The sequence below is a fragment of the Urocitellus parryii genome, chromosome 4, assembly GCF_045843805.1.
Source record: "Urocitellus parryii isolate mUroPar1 chromosome 4, mUroPar1.hap1, whole genome shotgun sequence".
NCBI lineage: Eukaryota > Metazoa > Chordata > Mammalia > Rodentia > Sciuridae > Urocitellus > Urocitellus parryii.
The window spans coordinates 155,991,325-156,015,378 of NC_135534.1; positions in this window are offsets into that span (position 1 = coordinate 155,991,325).

Sequence of the window (24,054 nt, forward strand, 5' to 3'; positions counted from 1 at the left end):
AAAAGAAAACATCTTTGTACTAATATAATTGAAAAATGCTTTAAATTTACACATAAGTAATTGCAGATATAGTGAGTGGTAAGAATTTTCTGCAGAGTAGTGAGGTCATTATATATGAAAAACTTCCCAGGTCAGGTGGTGAAAGTCAAGCGCAATGAGGATCTCACAAAAGTAGAACCCAAAGAATTAAAACAGAAAAGAAGTGTGAATAGGGCAAGAAATAAGTCAATCCTCTTAGCCATGTATAACTACATGGTTTGAGCAGTTTTTTAGTATGGAGGATAAGCTTTTGCCATTAAAAAGCATATTGTATTGTTTTCATGTTTGTTGGATACAAATTATGCTGGTATTAACCATCTAATAAAATATATATTGCTCTTTTCTGGGCATAAATTGTGCTCAGTAAATATTTATTGAATGGAATGTCTGATACTGATATAAATAAAAAATTAATAACAGAAAGAATAGCCATGAGTAACAGTAGGATGCCCTATGATGATATGATTCCTTTGTAGTCTGTGGGACAGCTTAAAAACATTCTAAATTAGAATAGAAAAAGCTAGAATTTCTGTTTTGGGATACATAATTTACAAGTTAAAAACCCCCACTGTTTCAGGCTTTGACCCGAAGTTCTTTCAAGTAGTTGCAGATTTCTTTAAGTTGTCTGCTTATGTTTTGGTTTTAACTTAGAGGTAATTATGCCAAAAGTGTTATAGAAAGTGTATAGAAGTATACAGATGGGACTGGGGGCTGGGGATGCAGGTCAGTGATGGCGTATGTGTTTAGCAGATACAAGGCCCTGGGTTCAATCCACTATAGGAGAGAGAGAGAGAGAGAGAGAGAGAGAGAGAGAGAGAGAGAGAGATTCAATTTTCTTCCCCCTCTTGTAAAATTAAAAAAAAAATTGTCTTGCTGTTGATACTGAAATTTCTGGGGTTAGAAATCTCAGTAATGTTAGAAAGTTCATTTCCCCCAGACTGTCAGGGCATCTCATAAAAGAATTATTTTTGAAGAAGAAAAATGAAAAAATATCACAGCTTATACTATAATCAATGGAAAAACAGAGCAAGTTTTGTTAGTGCGATATAAAGAATTCATGGCAAATAGATTGTAAAAGAGAAAGAAAGAGACAAATGATGGAGAACTTTACAAACTAGAAATTGGGAAATAATGTTCATAGTTTAGCTTCTTGATTTTTGTTTTTACATTTTCACTGTTAATAATATTAGCTGTATAGTCTGGGGAATGATACAAACTGGAGCCAGACACAATGATAATGAATGCTTTTTATTTGTGTGGGATTGTAATTATGCAAATTAAAATTTAGATGCAGTTATTCTTGCTTCAGTGTTGAATGGATTGTAGGCAGAGCTCTTATTGAAATTTGGAATTAAGCTCTCAGCGATGTATATTGCACCTGTATATCAGGGAAGGACTTGAAGTAAAGGCTGTAGAAATGAAAGGAGGCTTTGGTGAGTTTGCACTTTATTAAATCGGCAGCACGGATGCATGTGAGTACATCATCTACAGAGGATTCCTCAGAATTTCTTTCTTAGCTTAAATATATATGAATTTCTGATGTTAAAATGAATATTTGCATATTGAAAGAAATTTGGAAATTGCATAACAATAACTTTAGCCTCCTCTAATTTTCACCACATCCAACCAACAATAATTTACATGTACCTGTTTTTTCTTCCCATTGTCTTTTTATGTCATCTGTATGTACATACTCAATATTTCAGAGTTCAATATAACAGTGGTTGCAAGTATGTACTTTGGAGCCAATGTGCTTAGATTAAATTTGACTTCATCACCTTCTATCTATGTGATTTCATAGGTTTCCCCATTTGTAACAGAGATTATAATCTATTATCTAATAGATTACCCTAGGTATCAGAGTTCTCATGGGCATTAAATGTCACCCTCATTAGAAAACCCAACAAAGAGTCCTTCTCCTCTCCTCATCCGAATCTTACTAAAGATGATCTGGCTGTGACCAGAGAAGCTGCTGGGCATTTAGTATTGCTGGAGTCAGGTGTTGGAAAAGCCACAGAAACAGGAAGTAAAATTCTTTCCTTCTGCAATCTCTCTCCAGCACTCTCTACTGACAGCACTCTCTACAGTTTAACAATGCATTAGATGGCAAATGAAAAATATTTAAAGGGCCTAATTCCATTTTCACAGTTCAGGCAAAAAGGGTGAATTTGGAGAGAGGAAAAAAAATGACGAATCTTGTGAAACACTTAAAAGAGTTCTGGGTTATAGTGTGTGCTCTAAATCTGGTAGCTCTAATATTTAAATCACATGTGCATGCACACAAATGTGTAAAATGAGACCACCTCTGCTGCACACATATTTTTCACCCTAAACTCCAACATTTTAATTTAACATTTTATGACATAAAAAATTCTTGGTATAGTTAGGTGTGGTGGTGCACGCCTGTAATCCCATAGGCCCTGGAGGCTGAGGCAGGAGAATTGTGATTTCATAGCCAGTCTCAGCAACTTAGTGAGGCATCAGGCAAGACCTAACACAGCAAGACCCTGTCTCTAAATAAAATATAAAAAAGGGCTGGGGATGTGGCTCAGTGGTTAAGTGCACCTGATCAATCTCCAATACCAAAAAAAAAAAAAAGATTATTGATAGAATTGGTTTAATTTAATGTCTACATAATTATCTACTCTGTGAAAATACAATAATTCATTTAGCTGTTACATTGTTGAATATATTTTAAATCATTATTAATTTCAGTCTAATAAGTTAATTTCTAAAAAAAAAAGGAGCTGTTATGTTTTATGGTTTAGATATGTGGTGTCCCCCAAAAACTCATGAGTGAGACAATGGGAAAGGTAAGAGGCGAAATAATTGGATATTGGATATTAACAAAACAAAATTGTTTTTGTTTTGTTAAACCTAATCAGTTCATTAATGCCCTCATAGAGATTGGGTGGTAACTGTAGGCAGGTCAGTTGTGGCTGGAGGAGGTAGGTCCCTGGGACATGCCTTTGTTATGTAATTTGTGTGTGGTAAGGGGAATCTCTTTCACTGCTCCCTGGTGCCATCTGCTACCACACATCTGTGCCATGATGTTCTGCCTCATCTCAGGGATCAAGGAATGGAATCAGCCATCTATGGACTAAGACCTCCGAAACCATGAGCCCCAAATACTCTTCTCCTCCTTAAAATTGTCCTTGTCAGGGCTTTTGGCCACAGCAGCATAAAAGTTGACTGAAACAGGATCTGCTGGCTTCAATACTGAATCCTACCAAACATTTAAAGAATTAATTTCAGCCTTTCTCAACCTCTTCCAAAAATTGAAGGGGAGAAAATACTTTCAAATTCATTTTATGAAGACAAAATTATTCTGATACCAGGGATAGTTCAATATATGCAAACCCATAAATATGATGCATCACATTAATAAAATGAAGGACAATAACCACATGATCATCTCAATAGTTACAGAAAAAGCATGTGATAAAATTCAACACCCTCTCGTGACAAGAACTTTCAACAAATTATAGTTATAAAAGAAATGTTCCTTAATACATGAAATGCCATATAGGACAAACCAAAGACCAACATGTACTTCATGAAGAAAAGCTAAAGGCTTTTCCTCTAAGATCAGGAACAGACAAGGATACCATGTTGGTCATGTTTATTCAACATAGTGCTAGCAGACCTATTCAGAGCAATTAGGCAGAAGAAAGAAATAAAGGAAGAGGTTAAATTGTTTTGTTTGCAGATTATATATATATATATATATATATATATATATATATATATATATACATATATTTACAGAAAACCCTAATGACCTCACCAATTAATAGACTTATTTTGTAAGATTGCAGGATACAAATCAACATAAAAATCAGGAAGGTTTCTAGATACAAATAACAAATTAACTGAGAAAGAAATTAAGAAAGCAATTCCATTTATAGTAAAATAAAAAATAAAATAGGAATAAGTTCAGTCAAGAAGTTAAAAGGTCTGTATGCTGAAAACCATAAGACATTCATGTAACTGATTGAAGACACAAATAAATGAAAAAATGGGTGGGTATCCAGTGTCCATGGGTTAGAATAATTAATATTGTTAAAATGTTCTTACTGCTTAAAGCAATCTACAAATTCTATGCAATCCCCATTAAAATCTCAATGATGTTTTTCAAAGAAATAGAAAAGTCAGTCCTAAAATTCATATGGGAAGACAAAATATATCAAACAGCCAAAGTAATCCTAAGAAACAAGCACACAAAAACTAGAGCCATCATACTACTTGATTTCAAAATCTACTGTAGTTATGGAGGGGAGGGGAGGGGAAAGGGGGAAAGGAAGGATAGTGGAATGAAATAGACATTATTATTGCTGTATGTATATATGTGGCTGCATGACCAATATGATTCTGCAACCTGTACACTCAGAAAAATGAGAAATTATACCCCATCTGATTCAAATGTATGAAATGTCAAGATCATTGTACTGTCATGTGTAACTAATTAAAACAAATAAAAAATTAAAATTAAAAAAATCTACTGTAGTAATCAAAAAAGCATGCTACTATCTTCAAACCAGACACATAGAACAGTGAAACTGAATAGAGAACCCCCAAAATAAATCCATGCATTTGTGTCAATTGATTTTCAACAAAAACTTAAGAATATTCAGTGGGAAAAGGACAATCTCTTTCATAAATGGTCTGGGGAACAATATCAACATGAAGAAAAATGAAATGAGAGTACTATCTCACACTGTACAAAGAATCACTTTGAAATGGATTAACAACTTTAAATGTGAAATTTGATGTTGTAAAATTTATAGAAGAAACATACAGGAAAACCCACTGCTCTGCTTTTTGAATATGAACCCCAAAATACAGGCAACAAAAGTAAAAATAAATAAATGGAATTAAATCAAACTGAAAATCTTCTACAAAAAAGAAAACAACAGAGTAAAACACCAAAAAAGCTTCTGGATTGGAAGGAAATATTTCCATAAGTACACATTTGATAAGGAATCAATATCCAAAATATATAATGTACTCAAAGTACTCAAAAGTAAGAAACCAATTAAAAGATAAACAAAGATCCTGAGTAGATACAGAAAGACAAATAGATAAAAGAATAGATACAAATGACCAAGGGATATGTAAAAAAAATGCATTATTAATTATCAGGGAAATGCAGAATAATGCCACAATGAGATATCACCTCTAATCTGTTAGAAAAACTACTATCAAAAAGCCTGGGGGGGAAAAAGCCAAAAGGTAAGTGTTGAGAGGATGTGGAGGCCACAGAAGGAATTTTTGCACACTGTTAGTGGGAATGTAAATTGGTAGTGCCATAATGGAAAACAGTACAAAAGTTCCTCAAAAAAAAAAAAAAATTCAATACAGAACTACAATATGTTCCAACAATCCTACTTTTGGGTATATGCCTAAAGGAAATGAAATTGGTACAACAAAGAGATATCTGCACTCCATATCCATTGCAGGATTATTCACAGTAGCAAAGATAAGGAAGCAACCTGTATCCATCAATGCATGAATGGATAAAGAAAACGTGGTTCAGAGACACAATGAAACACTAAACAGTGTTTTTAAAAAGCGGAGGAAATCCTGTCATTTGTGATAGCTGGATGACATTATGTTAAGTGAAATAATCCAAGCACAGAAAGATAAATACTGCATGTTCTCACATATGGAATCGAGGGATGTAATTCAATGGTAGAGAACTTGCCTAACATGAGTGAGACCCTGAGTTCCATTGCTAGCACTGCAAAAATAGAAAACCAAAGCAAACCAACTTCCACCCTTCCCCAAAACTGAAAACAACAACAACAACAACAACAAAAAAAAAAACGGAAAACTTACAGAAGCAGAGAGTAGAATGGTAGTTATCAGGGGGTGGGGGCAAGAAAGAGGGATTGTGAAGATGTTGGCCAAAGTATAAAAAATTTCAGTTAGCCAGGAGATTAAGTTTAGGAACTTTAGTATACAAAATGATGACTATAGTTAATAAGGATGTATTGTGTACTTGAAAATTGCTGAGAGTAGATTTTAAATGTCCTCAGAACAAAAAATGGTAATGAAGTGAGGTAATTCATATATTAATTAGTTAAATTTAGCCATTCCACTATGTATACATGTTCAAAACATCATGTTATGCACCATAAATACATAAAATTTTAATTGTCAATTAAAGACTTAATTTAAACATTGGTGAAGGTGTACAAGAAAATAGCATTTGCTATTGAAATGTAAGAAAGTGAATTACTTACTTTGTAGGCCAAATTTGGTAGTATCTGTTATAGTTTCAAGTGATCATATGCCTTGATCTAGCCATTTTATTTTTTTTATTTTTTCCCAAATTAATATTTTTAAATATGCCTTAAGTTTCTTTATGATGACATTCATAGGCAAGAAGTTTCAAACAAGAAAAGTCTATACAAATTAAAAGTCCTTCAACTGGGGTATGGGTAGAAAGAGGAAGGTATGGTTAAAAAATCTACAGAACATTACCTTTATATGAAATACTGTGTTGCCATTAAAATAAATGAGATAAAGTTCCATATACAATCATGAAAAGTTCTCTATGACATTTAGGTAAATAGTTAAAGCATAGAATAACTTTCATTTTGATCACATTTTTGCTTTTTAAAAATGAATGGGCACGGGAGGCTGAGAGAGGAGGATCATGAATTCAAAGCTAGCCTCAGCAAAAGTGAGGCACTAAGCAACTCAGGGAGACCCTGTCTCTAAATACAATACAAAATATGGCTTGGGATGTGCTCAGTGGTCTAGTGCCCTTGAGTTCAATCCCCTGTACTCACCCCCTCAAAAAAAAAATGGGCTTCTATCTACTACTAATAGTCCTTATCCTGATGGAGGCAAATAGGAGTTGAGATGTCACTTAAAAGAAAACTTTCAAGCTTCTTTCCATAAATTTGTTAAATATAGCTATTAATTTTCTATTGTATCTATGTAGTACTTGCACACAAAAAAGTATACACTGATAACAGTAATTGGATATTTTTTAAAAACTATCCCTTGTTATTTGTTTAGTAATCTTATTTTCTGACTGGTATTCCCTTAATCATTCATGTCCTGCTTCTTTGTGCCATTTGTTAAATTTTAGCTAATTCATGAGTTTAAAAATATACTTTAGGAAAATACTGTTTTATTACTTGTCCCAGGTTCATGTATCAGGAGGGTGGTACTTCTCATTACAAAATTCCCTTATTAAATATTCAATTCTATATTATTTATTGGAAAAATATTTGCAGGATTTATAGTTCTATATTTCCAAAATTTTGTTTGATAAAATAACTGTTCTATTACTTAAGTGCTACTCAAAACAACTGACCTAATTTGGAAAGATAACTGAAAATTTGTCTTCTGTATCATTTTTATCCTTATAATTTTTCTTCACTTAGAGATCCACTTTAATTTCCTGCTTCTACAAAAACTTATGTGTTGACATGAAGTCAGGAGTGATGATAGCTTTTGAATATATGATTTCAATTTCTTCAAATATATGCCCAGAAGTGGTTGTTGGATTATATGATACTTCAAGTTTAAGTTTTTTGATGAAACTTTATATTATATTCCCACCAACAGTATGCAAGAATTTCCTTTTTCCCCACATCTTCTCCAACACTTATCATTTGTCCTTTTGATAACAGCAGCTGTGAAGCAACATCTCGTGGTAAAATGTGATTTCATTTTATTTTATTTTAGGTCTCCCTATGTTGTTCAGGCTGTCCTAAAACTCTTGGACTCAAGCAATCCTCCTGCCTCACTCAGCCTCTAGCATGGCTGGGACTACAGGTGCACACCTTGCCCAACTGCAATGTTTTTATCTATGTATATATTATAGAAAGAGTCAATGAAAATAATTGAAATATCCATCATCTCAGTGACATCACATTTTCTTGATGAGAACACAAAAAAATCCATTATTTTAGTAATTTTGAAATATACAATATATTATTATGAATCATGGTCACCATGCAGTGCAAGATACCACTAAAATTTATTCCTCCAATGTAGCTGAATCTTTGTCCTCTTTACTCAATATCTCCCTTTTCCATTCATCTCCCTTGCTTCCAGTTTCAAGTACCTCTCTACTCTCTCTTTCTTTCTTTTTTTATTTATTAAAAAATAAATGACAGTGGAATCCATTACAATTCTTATTGCACATATACAGCACAATTTTTCATATCTCTGTATATAAAGTATGTTGACACCAATGTGTGTCTTTATACATGTACTTTGGAAAATGATGTCTATCACATCCCACCATCCTTGTAATCTCCTGCCCCTCCCTTTCCCTCCCACCCCTCTGCCCTATCTAGAGTTCATCTATTCCTCCCATGCTCCCCCTCCCTACCCCACTATGAATCAGTCTCCTTATATCAGAGAAAACCTTCAGCATTTGGTTTTTATCGCATTAGCTAACTTGACTTAGCATTATCTTCTCCAATGCCATCCATTTACCTGCAAATGCCATGATTTTATTCTCTTTTATTGCTGAGTAAAATTTCATTGTGTATATATGCCACATTTTTAATCCATTCATCTACTGAAGGGCATCTAAGTTGGCTCCACAGTTTAATTATTGTGAATTGTGCTGCTATAAACATTGATGTGGCTGTGTCCCTGTAGTATGCTGATTTTAAGTCCTTTGGGTATAGACTGGGGAGAGGGATAGCTGGGTCAAAGGGTGGTTCCATTCCCAGATTTCCAAGGAATCTCCATACTGCTTTCCATAATGGCTGCACCAATTTATAGTCCCACCAGCAATGTATGAGTGTACCTTTTCCCCCACATTCTTGCCAACACTTTTTGTTGTTTGTCTTCATAATAGCTGCCATTCTGACTGGAGTGAGATGATATCTAAGAGTAGTTTTGATTTGTATTTCTCTGATTGCTAGAGATGATGAGCATTTTTTCATATATTTGTTGATTGATTGTATATCCTCTTCTGAGAAGTGTCTCTTCAGATCGCTGGCCCACTTATTGATTGGGTTATCTGGGTTTTTTTGGTGCTTAGCTCTTTGAGTTCTTTATATACTCTAGAGAGTAGTACTCTATCTTATGTGTAAGGAGTAAAAATTTGGTTTCAGGATGTAGGCTCTCTGTTCACCTCACAAATTGTTTCTTTTGCTGAGAAGAAACTTTTTAGTTTGTATCCATCCCATTTATTGATTCTTGGTTTTAATTCTTACACTATAGGAATCTTATTAAGAAAATTGGGGCCTAATTTCACATGATGAAGATTAGGGCCTACTTTTTCTTCTATTATTAGACCCAGAGTCTCTGGTTTAATTCCTAGGTCCTTGATCCACTTTGAGTTGAGTTTTATGCATGGTGAGAGTTAGGGATTTAATTTCATTTTGTTGCATATGGATTTCCAGTTTTTCCAGCACCATTTGTTGAAGAGGCTATCTTTTCTCCAATGCATGTTTTTGGCACTTTTGTCTAATATAACTGTAATTTTGTGGGTTAGTCTCTATGTCCTCTATTATTCTACTCTCTGTTTCTGATAGACTATTTTAGAGTCCACATATTAGTGAGGTCATAGCTTTTATCTTTATGTGTCTAGTTTGTTTCAGTTAGTATAATGTCCTCTCATTCCATCCATGTTGTCACAAATGACAGAACTTTCTTCTTTTTAAAGGTTATGTAGTATTCCATGGTATATACAATCCACATTTTCTTTATCCATTCATCCATTGATGGACATTTAAGTTGTTTTCATATTTCAGTTATTGGAAATAATGCTGAAATGAACCCACAAATATACATAATTATTTTTCAATTAATGATAAAATATATCTTGGATAATAGCAGTGTATAAGTACACTGTACTTGAGACTGACTCAGTATCAATTTTAGCAATTTTATGTGATTTTTAAAAATTCAACATTTCCTAAATCATATACACACTTATGTACATATATACATACACACATATATGCACATAGCTCTCCTTCTGGTTATAGAGGTTATTCTTTTTTAAAAAAATATTTTTGCATTTGTAGATGGACAGTATGTCTTTATTTTATTTGTTTATTTTTATGTGGTGCTAGGGATCAAACCCAGTGCCTCATGCATGCTAGGTAAATGCTTTGCCATAGAGCTAACAGCCCCAACCCCTAGAGATTATTCTTGATCAAAGAAAGTCTACAGAATATAGAGATAAAAGAAAATTTAACATCATTCTAAACAGATTACCAAGGAAAATCATGTTAACATTTTGTTGTATATTTCCCCATTTACTTGTGCAGGCTGAGGAAGATGTAATTTTTAGAAATAAATTTATACAGACTTTGCATTTTTTTCTATTAAATACTTACATATGCACATAAACATATAGAGTATTTTTATGCTATTCAAAAATTTCAAACAAATGCCCTTAAAGTCTATGTGGTATTTTAGCACATCACTTTTCAATTATTTAATGAATTCCATATATTAAACATTTATGTTGTTTACTTTAAAAACTTATTATAATGTTATGAATACTTGTCTAGCTACACTGTGATGGAGTCTAATCACCTGCTAAAGAAAAAATTAAAAATTGATTTAGTAGGCAAAGGGTATGAACATACTTTGCATTCTTATCCATATTACTAGTTTGTATCCCATGAGTTTCCACTAATTTATGCTCCCAACAAGCAGTGAGAATGTCCTTTTCATCACATCCTACTCTGCAGTGGATGTCCTAAGCAAAATAGAGGGAATAATAAATCTGCCAATTTTACTGATAAAAAGTATATTTTATAATTGAAACATTATTAAGTTCTTCAATCAAATGTGCAAATACCCCCTCAATAATCTTCAGGAAAACAACATTAGCTTTCTTTTTTGCTAGTTTTCTTTCAATTCAACCTTGAAAGAAACTTAATTTTAAAATATTACAAATAACTCAATTGGGAGTTGCGCATGGCAATGCACACCCATAATCCCAGTGACTGTGAAAGCTGAGGCTGAAGAATTGTGAGTTCAAGGCCAGCCTCAGCAACTTAGTGAGGCCCTAACCAATCTAATGAGACCTTGTCTTAAAATTAAAATAAATAAATAAAAAAATAGGGCTGGAGGTGTAGCTCAATGGTAAAATGCCTCTGGATTCAATCTCCAGTACCAAACTTAAAAAAAAAAGGATTAGGTTAAGTGAGAGAAAATGGTGTCCTGATAATATTTCATGTTTTCACTAAGGAGCATATTATCCCTTGCCATTTATTCAAACAATATTTTACATTCCTTAGTAAATATTTTCTTTACATCTTTACATAGCCCCTATATATTGTTAAGGTTTCCTATGTATTTTATGACTTTGGTATTCTTATGTAATGAGGCATTCTATCTTTTTAGCTGTCACTGATATTAAAATGTCCTTTCCCTTCAAATCTAATCTAAATAGGAATTCAAGATTAGGGAGAAGTAGTATAATGTGGTAATTAAAAGCTCAGGTCCTGTAGGCAGGCTTTCCCATCTGTACCTGAATTTAACTTTTAGCAGTGTTTGGGCAAGCTGGTTTGCTTCCGGCTTTCTTCCTGGTTTGTACCTTGCTCTAAGCCAGCCAATGAGGGCACTGGCAGGAAGGCAAAGAGCAAGAGAGTGAGAGGAAGTTTCTTTCTAGGAGTCCCTCCCTGCTTACTTGGTACTGTGGGCTGTGTCCAAAGGCTGCCATTCCTGTTGGGAACCTCTCCACAGAGCTGCCCTTCAGGCCTGAGTATGGTTTCCCTGTTCTTGCTAATCTAGGGTGCTGCAGGATCCTCTGAAGATTCTCTTACCTGAGCAATGCTCCTCACTCTCAGCATGTGTATCATCTGTTTCCCACCAGGATCTTGCCTGAAAGCAAATAGCACATAGGAATTGCACGTATCTTGTCATTTTTCTCATATTACTGAGAATGCCTCTTGGCTTTCACTATAATTTTGCTTTGGACAATTTATGTAAGATTGATATTCTACATTATGCTCAGGAAGTATTATTCTCTTTGTGATCTTCTGAGTTTTATTAGGAAGGTTTGATGAATTTTATCTTTTGCATTTTAATATATGCATATTGTTTGTTTTTAAATTGGATTTATTGTCTTTTGAAGTTTGCTATCTACAAACTATCCTTTCAATCTTGGACAAACCCAAATTAAATTCACTTTGCTAATATTTAATGTTAAAAATTTCAAGATTTCTTTCAACCAAATGGCAGATAACTTGAAGGCATCTAATCCAATAGACTTATACTGGAAAAGTAACACCTTTAACCTGACATTGCTTAAGCATGAATCACTTTGAACAATGAGAAATCTTAGTATATTTTTTATCACTCAGAGTTCTTGTTTTGTGCTGTTTACTGCAATTTACCATCAGTGTTAGAGCGCTTGCCTGGCATGTGTGAGGCACCGGGTTCGATTCTCAGCACCACATACAAATAAATGAACAAAGTAAAGGCCCATTTAAAAACAATAAAGGAATCTCTTTTTAAAAAAAAAGAAGTAATGTTTTGTCAGGGAAGGGTGAGAGAAAAAGGAACAGAAAGCAAAAAATAAAGCAAAACACAGAATAATGTCTAAGAATTATGTTTGAGCTGGAGGAGAGAAAATGGAAAATGAATGGGATGTCTGTCCCCTGATTTTTTATGAAAAAATGTTACTCCCTTTTTTCTTATTCCAATTCAATCAATCTTGGATTTAGAACTGGCAATAGCTTGAAGCCTGCACAATAAAAATCTTTCCTATGTGATTATAATGTATATTAGATCTTAAAGCCTAGGACATCAATTTATAGCAATTGGTAATTCCAATATTTTATACCCATCATACAGTGCAATACTATATTATATCAAGCATGGATTTTCATTTTGGTTCTCATGAATCAGTTCCATCAGAGTAGAATCCTGAGCACAATATCCCCTAAGGATGAGGATAATCTTATTTAATATTTTTATGAGTGATTATATATTTAGTGCCAAGCACTTCAAATGTTAGAATCATAACATATAATTGCTGAGACATTGACATATGAAAATAAACACTATTTAGCTTTCTCATTGAAGACTCTGGTATTATAAACAGAAGTAAGATTACAAAGATCTGGGAACTTTTCAATGAAATTCTACTTGACTGGATGTGATTTACAGACAAAATCTGAAAATATTAAATTTTACATTTTCATTCAAAATGCTGACAGACACTATCTAGCAAAGGTAAAATTTTGTTTATTATCAAAGGTAGTTACATATATTAAAGATTTAGAATTTAAGAGGCTTATTCCATGGTGGAGAATATGCTTTTTGAAGTGCTTCTTATTTTTCATCATTTCCTACTCCCCATCTGAGGATGCTCCCTCACTGCAGCCCCACTGGCATGTGAGAATTCCATTCCCACAATAAGCTTGCTGTACAGCCTCTCCTTTCCAGTATTCTTTTGTGGTTTAGAGCTAAAAAAGCAAGCGTGAGAACGTATAGTGTCTTGTAAAAGCCAGCATTACTGAATGAACTCATTAAAGTCAAATGGGAATTGCAGACTCCAAAAATTAAAACATGTGAACATCTGTTAAAACTCAATCTATGTTTCTTCTTTGAACAACAAAAAAAAAAAAGTAAATCTGATTGAGTCTTGGTGTAACATCTCAAAAGAATAAACAAAGAAGCTTGATAAGCAAAATTAATCTGGCAGATGGTTCAATAAGTTTGAGTCTGGGACAATTCTTGGAAACTTTCCTTAATGTATTTTGAAAAGTAAATTCCCAAGCAACTATATGGTGAAACTGAGGAATTACACTTATTAATAGTGTGAGACAGAAAGTAACTAAAACCAACTAACCTATTTGTGAAGAAAAGAAAGTCACCTGGCATGAATTTATCAGCAAATATTTTATTATCAAGAAAGTTAAAAGTTTGTTTTTAACTGTATTTAAAGTAATTTATTTACTTAAACTTCATTTCTTAAGAAGTGTTTTCCCCAGCGGCCTCAAGAAATTGTTTTTTTCTTCTTTTCTCTCTCTCTTTTTTCTTTCCTTTTCTTTAAAAATTGCTTTTGCAGTTGATTTTGTTCTCAAAATAGCAAAATGAAATGTTGGTAAGGTTTATCAAAAATGCCACGTATCTATAGACTATACAAGACGCACATCTAAAAACATCATGTATTCCAAGGTTGCTGAAAGCAGAACCTTTAACTCTTACTGCCTAGGAATGGCTAAATTCCTAATTCTCCTGTTATAATTATTTATCAATGTTCTCTCTATAGCATCCAAATAGAAGTGTGATTTCTTTATCACTCCAATCAAGAAATTCTTACTTTTTTCATATGGCAGTAAATTTAAAAAGAATAAGGAAAAAAATTATGATCAGTTCTTTATGTTAGGCGATGCAATTCTATTACTGAAGCTGCCGCTTGCATAAGCCGTACCAGCATAAGTGGTACATCTATATGGCTTGTCCCCACAATCTGGGGTCCTGAAATATTAGCTTCACATCTATCCAACCTTATCACTATACTTTCAGGTCTAGTAGAGTGCTCAAGGTTAGAGGGATGCTTACAAAATTCTCCTTGACCTTCTTTTTTATTCTCCATGATATCAGATACTGCAAATAAGAGTGTCTGGTGTCCAGTTGTAAGCCATCTGTTTTTTTGAGCTCCCAGATAGAGATTTATCAAGTGTGTCTGGTATTTTTGTGGAAACCATCTGGAAACATAAATACAAAAACCTTCAAGCCATGAGAGGCAGCTTTTTGTGTGGACACCTCTACTCGGTTCACTTTTTTTGCAGATGCTGTTTCCATGCCTTCTGCCTTTCCAGTGGCAAGTTCCAATGCTGGCATCTGTGCTGCCATTTTTGAGGCATAGACTCTGGCCAGGGGTTGAGATTAAACTTTTGCAGAATTTCAATGTTTCAGCCATTCTTATCTTCTCTTTCATAAGTCCCCTTTGTTTTCTTTTTTCCCCCATTACTTCCTCCCAGCATACCCCAGCTCCAGCCTCCTTCTTACTAAGTTTTCCCAGCTCTTATCTTCCTTTGGGAAAGAAGATAATACAGCAGACATTGACTTTAGATGATTTTTTCATGTAGCATTTAACAGGAGAGACATGCATAATTAAAAAATATATTTTTTGAAATTTTAGGATATTAGTAAATACATATGGGAAAAACCGAAAATGGTACAAAAGGGTGCAGAGTTAAAATTTTATTTTCCTCCCTTCCTTGATTTCTGTTTTCTTGTTCTTCACCTCAAAGAAAGCTCTTGCTCTTGGTTTCCTGGGCAACTTTCCGGAGAGATAAGAAGATACTCATATTCAAGCATAGACATTTATGATTATTTTTATACAAAGGCTAGCATGCTATATATACTCATCTCTGTCTCACTTTTTTTAAAATTAGTGAAATATAATACAAACAATTCCATAGCAATATCATGGATCTATCTTATTCTTTTTAATGGCTTCTGAGTATTTTCTTGGATGAATATTCATTTTAAAAACAATTCACGTTTGATAATCACACTTGTTTCCAGTCTTGCTTGCTAAAGTGATGTGGTAGGTATTATTGAGCATTTGTCTATGCAATGAAAGCATAAAATTAGAAGGGAAGTTCCTAGATCAAAAGATATGCATATTTTAAATTTTGATAAAGATTGTTTTTACCTGAAGAAATTCAATTAATTCTCTTCACAATCATGTATCAGAGTCCTGGCTTCTCTCAATCTCAACAATATTATCTATATTTTTTTAATGAAAAATTTAGATTTCTGAGACTCCAGTTGATGAAAATTGGTATTTCATGGTTATGCTCTAAGAGAACAAACTGATATTTCAGACAGTAGTTAAGCAAAGAGTCATTAGATCTGTGATTTCAGGCAGGCTCTTTTACCACTCTGAGCCTTAGTTCTCTTAATTTCTAATCAATACTATTAGCTTACTATATATGTGTAACATTACATATGTTGACTGACTCTTTATAGGGTTGTCTTTACAACAACCCTATAAACTAGCTACTAGTATCTTCACAGATGTGAAAAATAGTTTTCATATATTTTAAATTGAGATGTGGGCACCATTTAATAAGATGTTATACAAATGATAAAGTAAAATTACAATAATTGGCATGATGTTTGGCAATAATTCCATATACATTATTATTGTTATATTTTTAACCAAGGCCCTAAAAAAGCTTTATCATTATAGATAGAAAAATATATCTTTAAAAATATGCATAGAGCTGAGCACAGTGGTGTATGCTTGTAATCCCAGATGCTTGGGAGGCTGAGACGGGAGGATAGTGAGTTCAAAGCCAACCTCAGAAACTGCAAGGTGCTAAGCAACTCAGTGAGACCCTGTCTCTAAATAAAATACAAAATAGTGTTGGGAATGTGGCTCAGTGGTTGAATGCCCCTAAATTCAATCCCCAGTACTGCCCTAAAAAGTATGCATAGAATATTTAAACTTCTTGTACTAACATACCGAAATTTTGATCAAAAGCATAATATAATATCTAAACTGGTGAGATCTAGCCTCTATTTCTCCAATTATCCCTGAGTTTAGCCATTAGTGTCAACAGAATTGACTTCAATTCATTGATCTGAAAAACAAAATGCTAAAATTACTTACCCAGAAGCAGAGCCAACTAAAAAATAAAAGATAAACTCATAAAAAATCAATTTTTCTCCTTTTTAAAAAGGTTCAATCTAGATTTTTGTAGTTGTACCAGAATTACCAAATCATGATATTTTTGTGTTTGCTTTACCTTTTATATGTATAAATAATTCAATATTATTCTTGAATGAAGTCTGTTTTCCCCATTGACACAATTTCTGCCCCAAAGTCAATCCCTGTTATGATTTTAGAGAAATCCAGGCTTTTAAAAAATATATATTCATGTATATCTAATTTTGATTTTTTTTGGACAAAACATAAATTTAGAGATCTATGTAGAATAGTTTCTCTTTTTAATTGTGATTAAATTAATTTATAATTTATCCTATTAAATTCATTTATAATTTATACTATTAGAAATTTAAGTAGTCTCCACATTTTACGACTACAAACAATGTTATAATCATTTTTATTTGATATAGTTGTATGTTTCTGGAGCATATTTGTGTAGAATCCAACTTGCTAAGTCATAAGGAATTTGTTTTTCACTTTTACCAAATAGTGGTACATTTAAAATGATTGGACCATTTATGCTGTTACTGAAGTATACTTCCAATTTTCCTCATCTTCTTCAACACTAAGTAGTGCTGACTTTTTAATATTTATTTATAATACTTAATATTTATTGAATATTTATCTGATTAGTATGGCAAGCATCATTACTAGTGAAGATGAGAATATCTGTATATTTATAGGTCATTAGGTATTCTTTTCTTTGAATTTTTCTACTGGGTTTAAAAAATCTTCTTATTGTCATCCATATGTATTCTAGCCACAACTCTTTGGATGTTGATTATGTTGCTATATATTTCTTCTGATCCTTTTTAGGGGGAGCTCTATCTTTGTAGGCTGGGTATTTTTTCTCTTTAGATGTTTACGAGTGTGTGTGTGTGTGTGTGTGTGTATATATATATTTTTTTCCCTTTATGGTTTGGTCTTTTTTGATCTTATTTAATAAATCACCTCTTAAACCAAAGATCCAAGCTATTTTCCTCTTATTGTTTTAAAAACACAGTGTATATATACCATTCTTTCAGATACTTAGTTCCCTTCTCTACAGGTTCCATTTGTACCCATTTCTTAAATAAATGGATATAATTAAACAAAGAAGTACTTTGTAATAAAACTTCCAAATGATAATTAAACAAAGAAGTACTTTGTAATAAAACTTCCAAATGCGGGCTAGGGGTGTGGCTCGGTGGTAGAGCACTTACCTGGCACATGTGAGACACTGGGTTCCATCTTCAACATCACATAAATAAGTAAAAAATGTAAAAGCATTGTGTCCACCTACAATAAATAAATAAATAGAAACAAAACAAGACAAAAATACTTCCAAAGTATTCCAGTATGGGCAGAGACAAGGCCCTATTGCTCAACTCCCAGGAATGTAAAGATTAATTCAGAAATTAAAGCACTTAATAAAATAACAGGGAAACAATAAATGCTCAACTAACGGGGAAAAACATACACGTTTGTGTTCATTATTATTAATAAAACATTAGAAGCATAGGAGGCTGGATAGTAGTTAAGCATACACACATACTTTGGGATTTATTTATTTATTTGAATAAAATGAGTATATGTTAAAGTTAAATAAATTAAATAAGACACAACTAGATTAAGTTTCTTTCTTTCTTTCTTTCTTTCTTTCTTTCTTTCTTTCTTTCTTTCTTTCTTACCACTTTCTAATTGTGTGAATTTAGAAAAGTCACTTTAACCTCTTGGATTTTCAAATTTATCATCTATCTACTGGACATCATAGAATTTTGATAATTAAATGAAATCATATATATAAAAAAATCTATACATCTAAATAATTTCGCTACCTGGAAAACAACAAGTACTCAAGAAAGTGTATTGTTATTATTATTATCTTAATGATAGTAATTCATGATATTATATGTTTTAAAATCATGATGTTTAATTGGGGGAACAGTAATAATACATTTTAGACTGGAAAGATAGGTTGAATGTTGTTGAAAAATTTGAAAATTGACAGGAATGTGGCTTTCCCAGCCTTAGGCCATAGGCATAATTGTATTCAATTAATTTCTGGGGTATAACTAAATTTTGAAATATAAAACATAAATGTGAAATAATTTCATGTCCATTTTGCAGACAGTGAAAATCGAGCAACCTAAATGATAGCTGGTAACTCTCTGGGTTCCTAGGCACTCAGAGAATTATGGACTCACAGCCATGTTACCACAGACTGCCTCACTTAATTTCTGTTTTCCCCCAACTTCTGCTCCAGGCAAGACCACAGCTTTGAGTAATGCATACAGTGGGTGGGAGATAGCAGGAGTAGGTGGAGAAGACTGATCTGGGTAGGAGGTAGGCTGATTGCCAGATTCCCCAGGGTGATAAAGAAAGCTTTTTATTATAATTTAGTAGAAAGTCTTATGCCAAAAATGTTTCCATAAATACATACAAATGTTGGTTCTTGTTGAAAAATGCAAATCAGATGGTTTCAATGTTTTAAACCTTACTTGGAATATCTTAAATAACAAGCACAAACATTTATGTGTGTACATATACACATTCAAGTGTATACCAAATAAGGCACATAGAAAATGTATTATAAAATAGCACTAATAGGCCCCACCAGCATCCTAACATCAGGCAGGGATGCAAATCAACTGTCGAAACCCTGGAAGCACTGCAGGAACTTTCATCACCACAGCAAGTATTCATCAGACCTTTCTTGAGGTTGTACTTAGATAATCACAGCCCAAAACAGACAGATATAAACATCTGGTCTGTCTGGCTGCCTCATCCCTTTTCCAAAATATTAATATTCTACTTTCAGGGCATCAAAACAGTCTTGGGCTTATTAAGTATGCCAGAATTTGATCCAAAGTCTGAATATTTCTGTATCAAGTAGAGCTGGCCTGATCCTTCTCTACTGCTAATGCAGGTATTAGAAATCTCTGTGAGAATTAGGATGTAGGTGTCAATTATAGAGACCTAGTGGCCAAGCTAAACTAAGATATTCCATTCTGGGGTTGGGGATATAGCTCAGTGCTTGCTTTGCATGAATGCATAAGGCCCTGGGTTCAATCCCCAGCAACACACACACACACACCCAAAAAAAAAATAAAAAATAAAAAGATTATCCATTCTTCATAAAACATCTGTAGAACATTTAGATATTAGTTAATTGGCATAGGTGATAAATATAAATAATTTGCTTTATTAAAACTTCCCTGACGTGATCAAAACATTTTTTGAATTATGGTGGCCAATGCACTTTTAAATAATGTATTCTTAGGAATGAAAGACTGTATTTTAAGGCCATTGGCTGATCTAGAAAACTGTAAACTTTTCCAAATAAATGCAGATTGATGACAGATACCGTATTTCAATTGCAGGCTAAATCCTCTTTAAAAATTTTTTTATGGGGAAGTAATGAAAATGTCAATAGTAATAATAACAAAAATTATTATCTTTATTATGTGCCCCATATCTGGCACAAAAATGTTATAACAAAATATACATAATAATAAACCCCACAAGTAGTTTGCATCTTTAAGTAACTTGGAGTTGGTCAGAACACTAAGTATTTGGGACTTAATAGTAGGTTTTGTGTTTTGCCTTAAGAAACTGAACTCGTTTTCCAATTGGAAAGTAACTTATTATTCCAGATTTGAATAAAATGCTTAATAAAATGATATGTATGACCCTTACACACACCTTTTGATTTCTTAGAATGAGATGCAAATGACCACAAAGTTGGTAAATAGTTTATAATAATTCTCTTGTAAGAGTGTTTTGAAGAAGTACTTGAATGATTTAGTAGAAGCTCTCACTGCCATATATGGGAAAGAAGTTCAAGTGAATATATTTTTTAAAATATTCTTTGAATTGTAGATGAACACAATACTTTTATTTTATTTATTGATTTTTATGTGGAGCTAATAATCAAACCAAGTGTCTCACACATGCCAGACGAGCGTGCTACCACTGAGCCACAATCTCAACCTTTCAAGTACATATTTTAATAAGGGCAGTAGATACTGTTAACTCTCTAGACATATTTCATAGCCTCAGGAAGATAAGTGAAAGGTTGATTTATTCATTTACAATGTTATCTACCAAGTTTTATCAAGTACTATGGTAGCTGGTAAATATGAATGAGATCAATTTCCTGCCCTCAAAGACCTTGCTATCTAATAAAGTGAAGTGTGATTGAATACACTCATTCACACCTAGAAACTGCATGTACATGTATGGAAGAGGTCTTAGGATGCGTTTGGTACTAGAATTTGTTAAAAGTTCATGAATGTTGAACTGGATGTAACCTTTGTCAGGTTAACAGTAGCTGTATGCTGGTGTTGCCCATGGGCAGGAAAATAATGTTGGAAAAGTTCATGATCTCAATAAACACAGCTGGATCTTTACTTAATGAAAGATGATGGCAGAGAGAAGGAGAGAGATATAAGGTTCAGTGCTGAGGGCTGGGGCTGTAGCTCAGTGGCAGAGCACTTGTCTAGTACATGTGAGGCCCTGGGTTCAATCCTCAGCACCACATAAAAATAAATAAATAAAGGTGTTGTGTCCATCTTCATCTAAAAAATTTTTTTTTAAAAAAAGAGTTCAGAGCTGAATCTGGGGGCAGATATCAAAATCACAGGAGCAGTTAGCAATTCTAGTGTTTTCTCAGAAGTCAGATGCTGGGACAAAGATTCAAATGAGTTAGGTGGTGGTATGCTATATAAGGTGCAGATATGGTTTGTTTACAGCAACATGGATTCACTATTTTATAAACATTATATATATATATATAACATATACTACAATTAATATTATAATAAGGGAGACTGAAGCTGAGGACTCTCCATGGAGATAACTCCAGAGCGTTTACAGGATGGGCAAATTCAGCTGACTTAGTTGCCTTCTATTCTCAGGCAACCTGAGGCCCATAGGCACTCCAGATATACAAGAGATACTGGCACAGCAGTTTCAACTCCAGCTGCACACAGTAAAGTTTCCTGAGGGGACTGGGCATGGTGGCTTATGCCTGTAATCCTAGCAACTCCAGAGGCTGAGGCAGGAGTTATCACAAGTTCAAAGCCAGCCTCAGCAACTTAGCAAGGCCCTAAGCAACTTAGTAAGACCCTGTCTCAAAATTTTTAAAAAAGGGGGGGAGGTGGGGCTGGGGATTGGCTCAGTAGTTAAGCATCCCTGGGTTTAATCCTTAGTACCAAAAAAAAAAGTTACCTGGGGAAAACCGAATATATACTAATGCAAAGGTCTGATCTCTGGAGATCCTAAATTACTTTCCGGAATGGGGTCCAGGCACTGGCAGTGTTTTGAAATTAATAAACTTAATTAATTAATTAATTAATTAGTACATAGAATCCCATATACCCTCATCCCCACACGTGTACAACCTCCCCTACTGTCAACTCAAGCATTAGAGTGGTGCATTTGTTACAGTTGATGAATCTACATTGACATATCATTGTCACCCCAAGTCCATGGTTGAGATGAGGTTTCACTCTTGGAATCATACATTTTATGGGTTTGCACAAATGCCTAATGACATGCATACAGCATTGTAGTATACAGAACAACAGTCATATTTTTAAATGTTCCCTGGTGAACCATTACACTAGCATGATATCCAGAACCTAGTATATGGTATTGTTTACAAAAACTATCTTAGGTCTCCTCCAACAGAAACTAACTTTTAGGCAAACCCAGAAAAGTCTGAAACTACGCTATTTAGTAGAGGAAGTGCTGACTTTCTAGAAAGTTGTCATTGTTTGAGGGGAGGGATAGCGGTAGCCTTTGGAAATAAAATGTTCCCAACAGCCACTAGATCTGGAATTCAGATGGAAACATCTCACTGAAACACAATTATGTGCCATAGTGGAAGCAGAAGTTATTTGGAATTCAAGATGGATTTGGTTTAGAATCTTAACTTTTGTCAATCTATTACCTTCCTGTCAGCTTCTTTGTCTGTGAAGTAGAGATGATGGCATCTAACTTGAGAGGTCATAATGAGAATGAAATCCATTACATCCAGGTTAACATATTCCCAGCATTTTGTGGATGATTCATAATTGCTGTTATTAGTGACTAAAAAAGAGGACAGAAACTGTTTTTAATGATGTCATAAAGACCAATGGATAATGAGAATTCTAAAGTACATGGGTTGTGGAGTGGTCAGGAAAAGCCTCATAGGATTTCTAATAATTTATGTAACTTTATAGAGGAGTAAGGGAGAAGAGGATGTGATTGGCGAATTTGAGGAAAACATATGATGGAAGGCATAGTCACAGAGAGCAGGATTTTAATATGGTCAGAGAATGGGTATGTGGCATATTTGAGGAGGGTAGTCCTGAGGATTAATAAAGGAAGTTTGCAACTAGGTGAACAGAATCCTCAAATAATTCCACATTATCAATGAGAATATATCCAGGGGCTTTCAAAGATAATAGTAGTGGTGATCATTTTATAAATCTGCAATTGCTGCAAAAGGTTTCTTTCTCCTTCTTTTTCTCCTCATTTTGTTAGAACTACAATCTTTCATGGGCATCTTGGTTAGGAAGAGACATCTGCTTTTGCATAAGTGTAAATGGAATGATTTGTAACAATCTGTTACCAACCGAAAAGGCATTTCTTTACCATACTCTATATAATAATGCAAGCTACTGCATAACAAATACTTATTTACTAAAATAAAACATTATGTATGTATGTTGTGGCCAAAAAAATAGACTTCACTGAATCATCTAAAAAGGAAATAAAAGGAAAGAATATGGTGTAGGTAGTAAATTCAGGACCTGAGAATCAAAGTCTGAACTCAGGATACTATTATTTTCAAATACCTTCAAAAATTAGGTGTCCTTCATTACCAGTAGGTGTCACTGCAGGCATTAAACACAGTCTGTTTCTAGGGAACTTGTCCCATAAATGTTGGTGTAATTTAATTGGTAGAACATAGTTATGATAGGCATAAAGGATATTTATTCTGAAAAGCAATATATTTTATCATGGTCATGAACTTGTAAAAACATTGGCTTAAGGAAGCTGAAGTGTATGCTTTAAATGGGCTTACTTAATACAATATATAGCATAAGTAATAGAAACTTATGAGGTTTTAAACATATACAGTGAGTTTTCCTGGATAAGATAAGGTTTGCTTTTCAGAGTTATTCTATAGAATCTGATTTATAGGACTAATTTAATAAGAATTCATAGACCCAAATGCTACCTTCTAAATCTTTGTGCAAATTGACATTTTTCATTATAATCTTATAAGTTTTGTTGAAGAAGGGAAGGAAATTAAGAACTTTAGCTGAGATTGCGTTATCTACCCTTTTTTTGGGGGGGGGTTGTCTGGCTTTTTAAACATGTAGTATCTAGTATTAGGAAGTTAA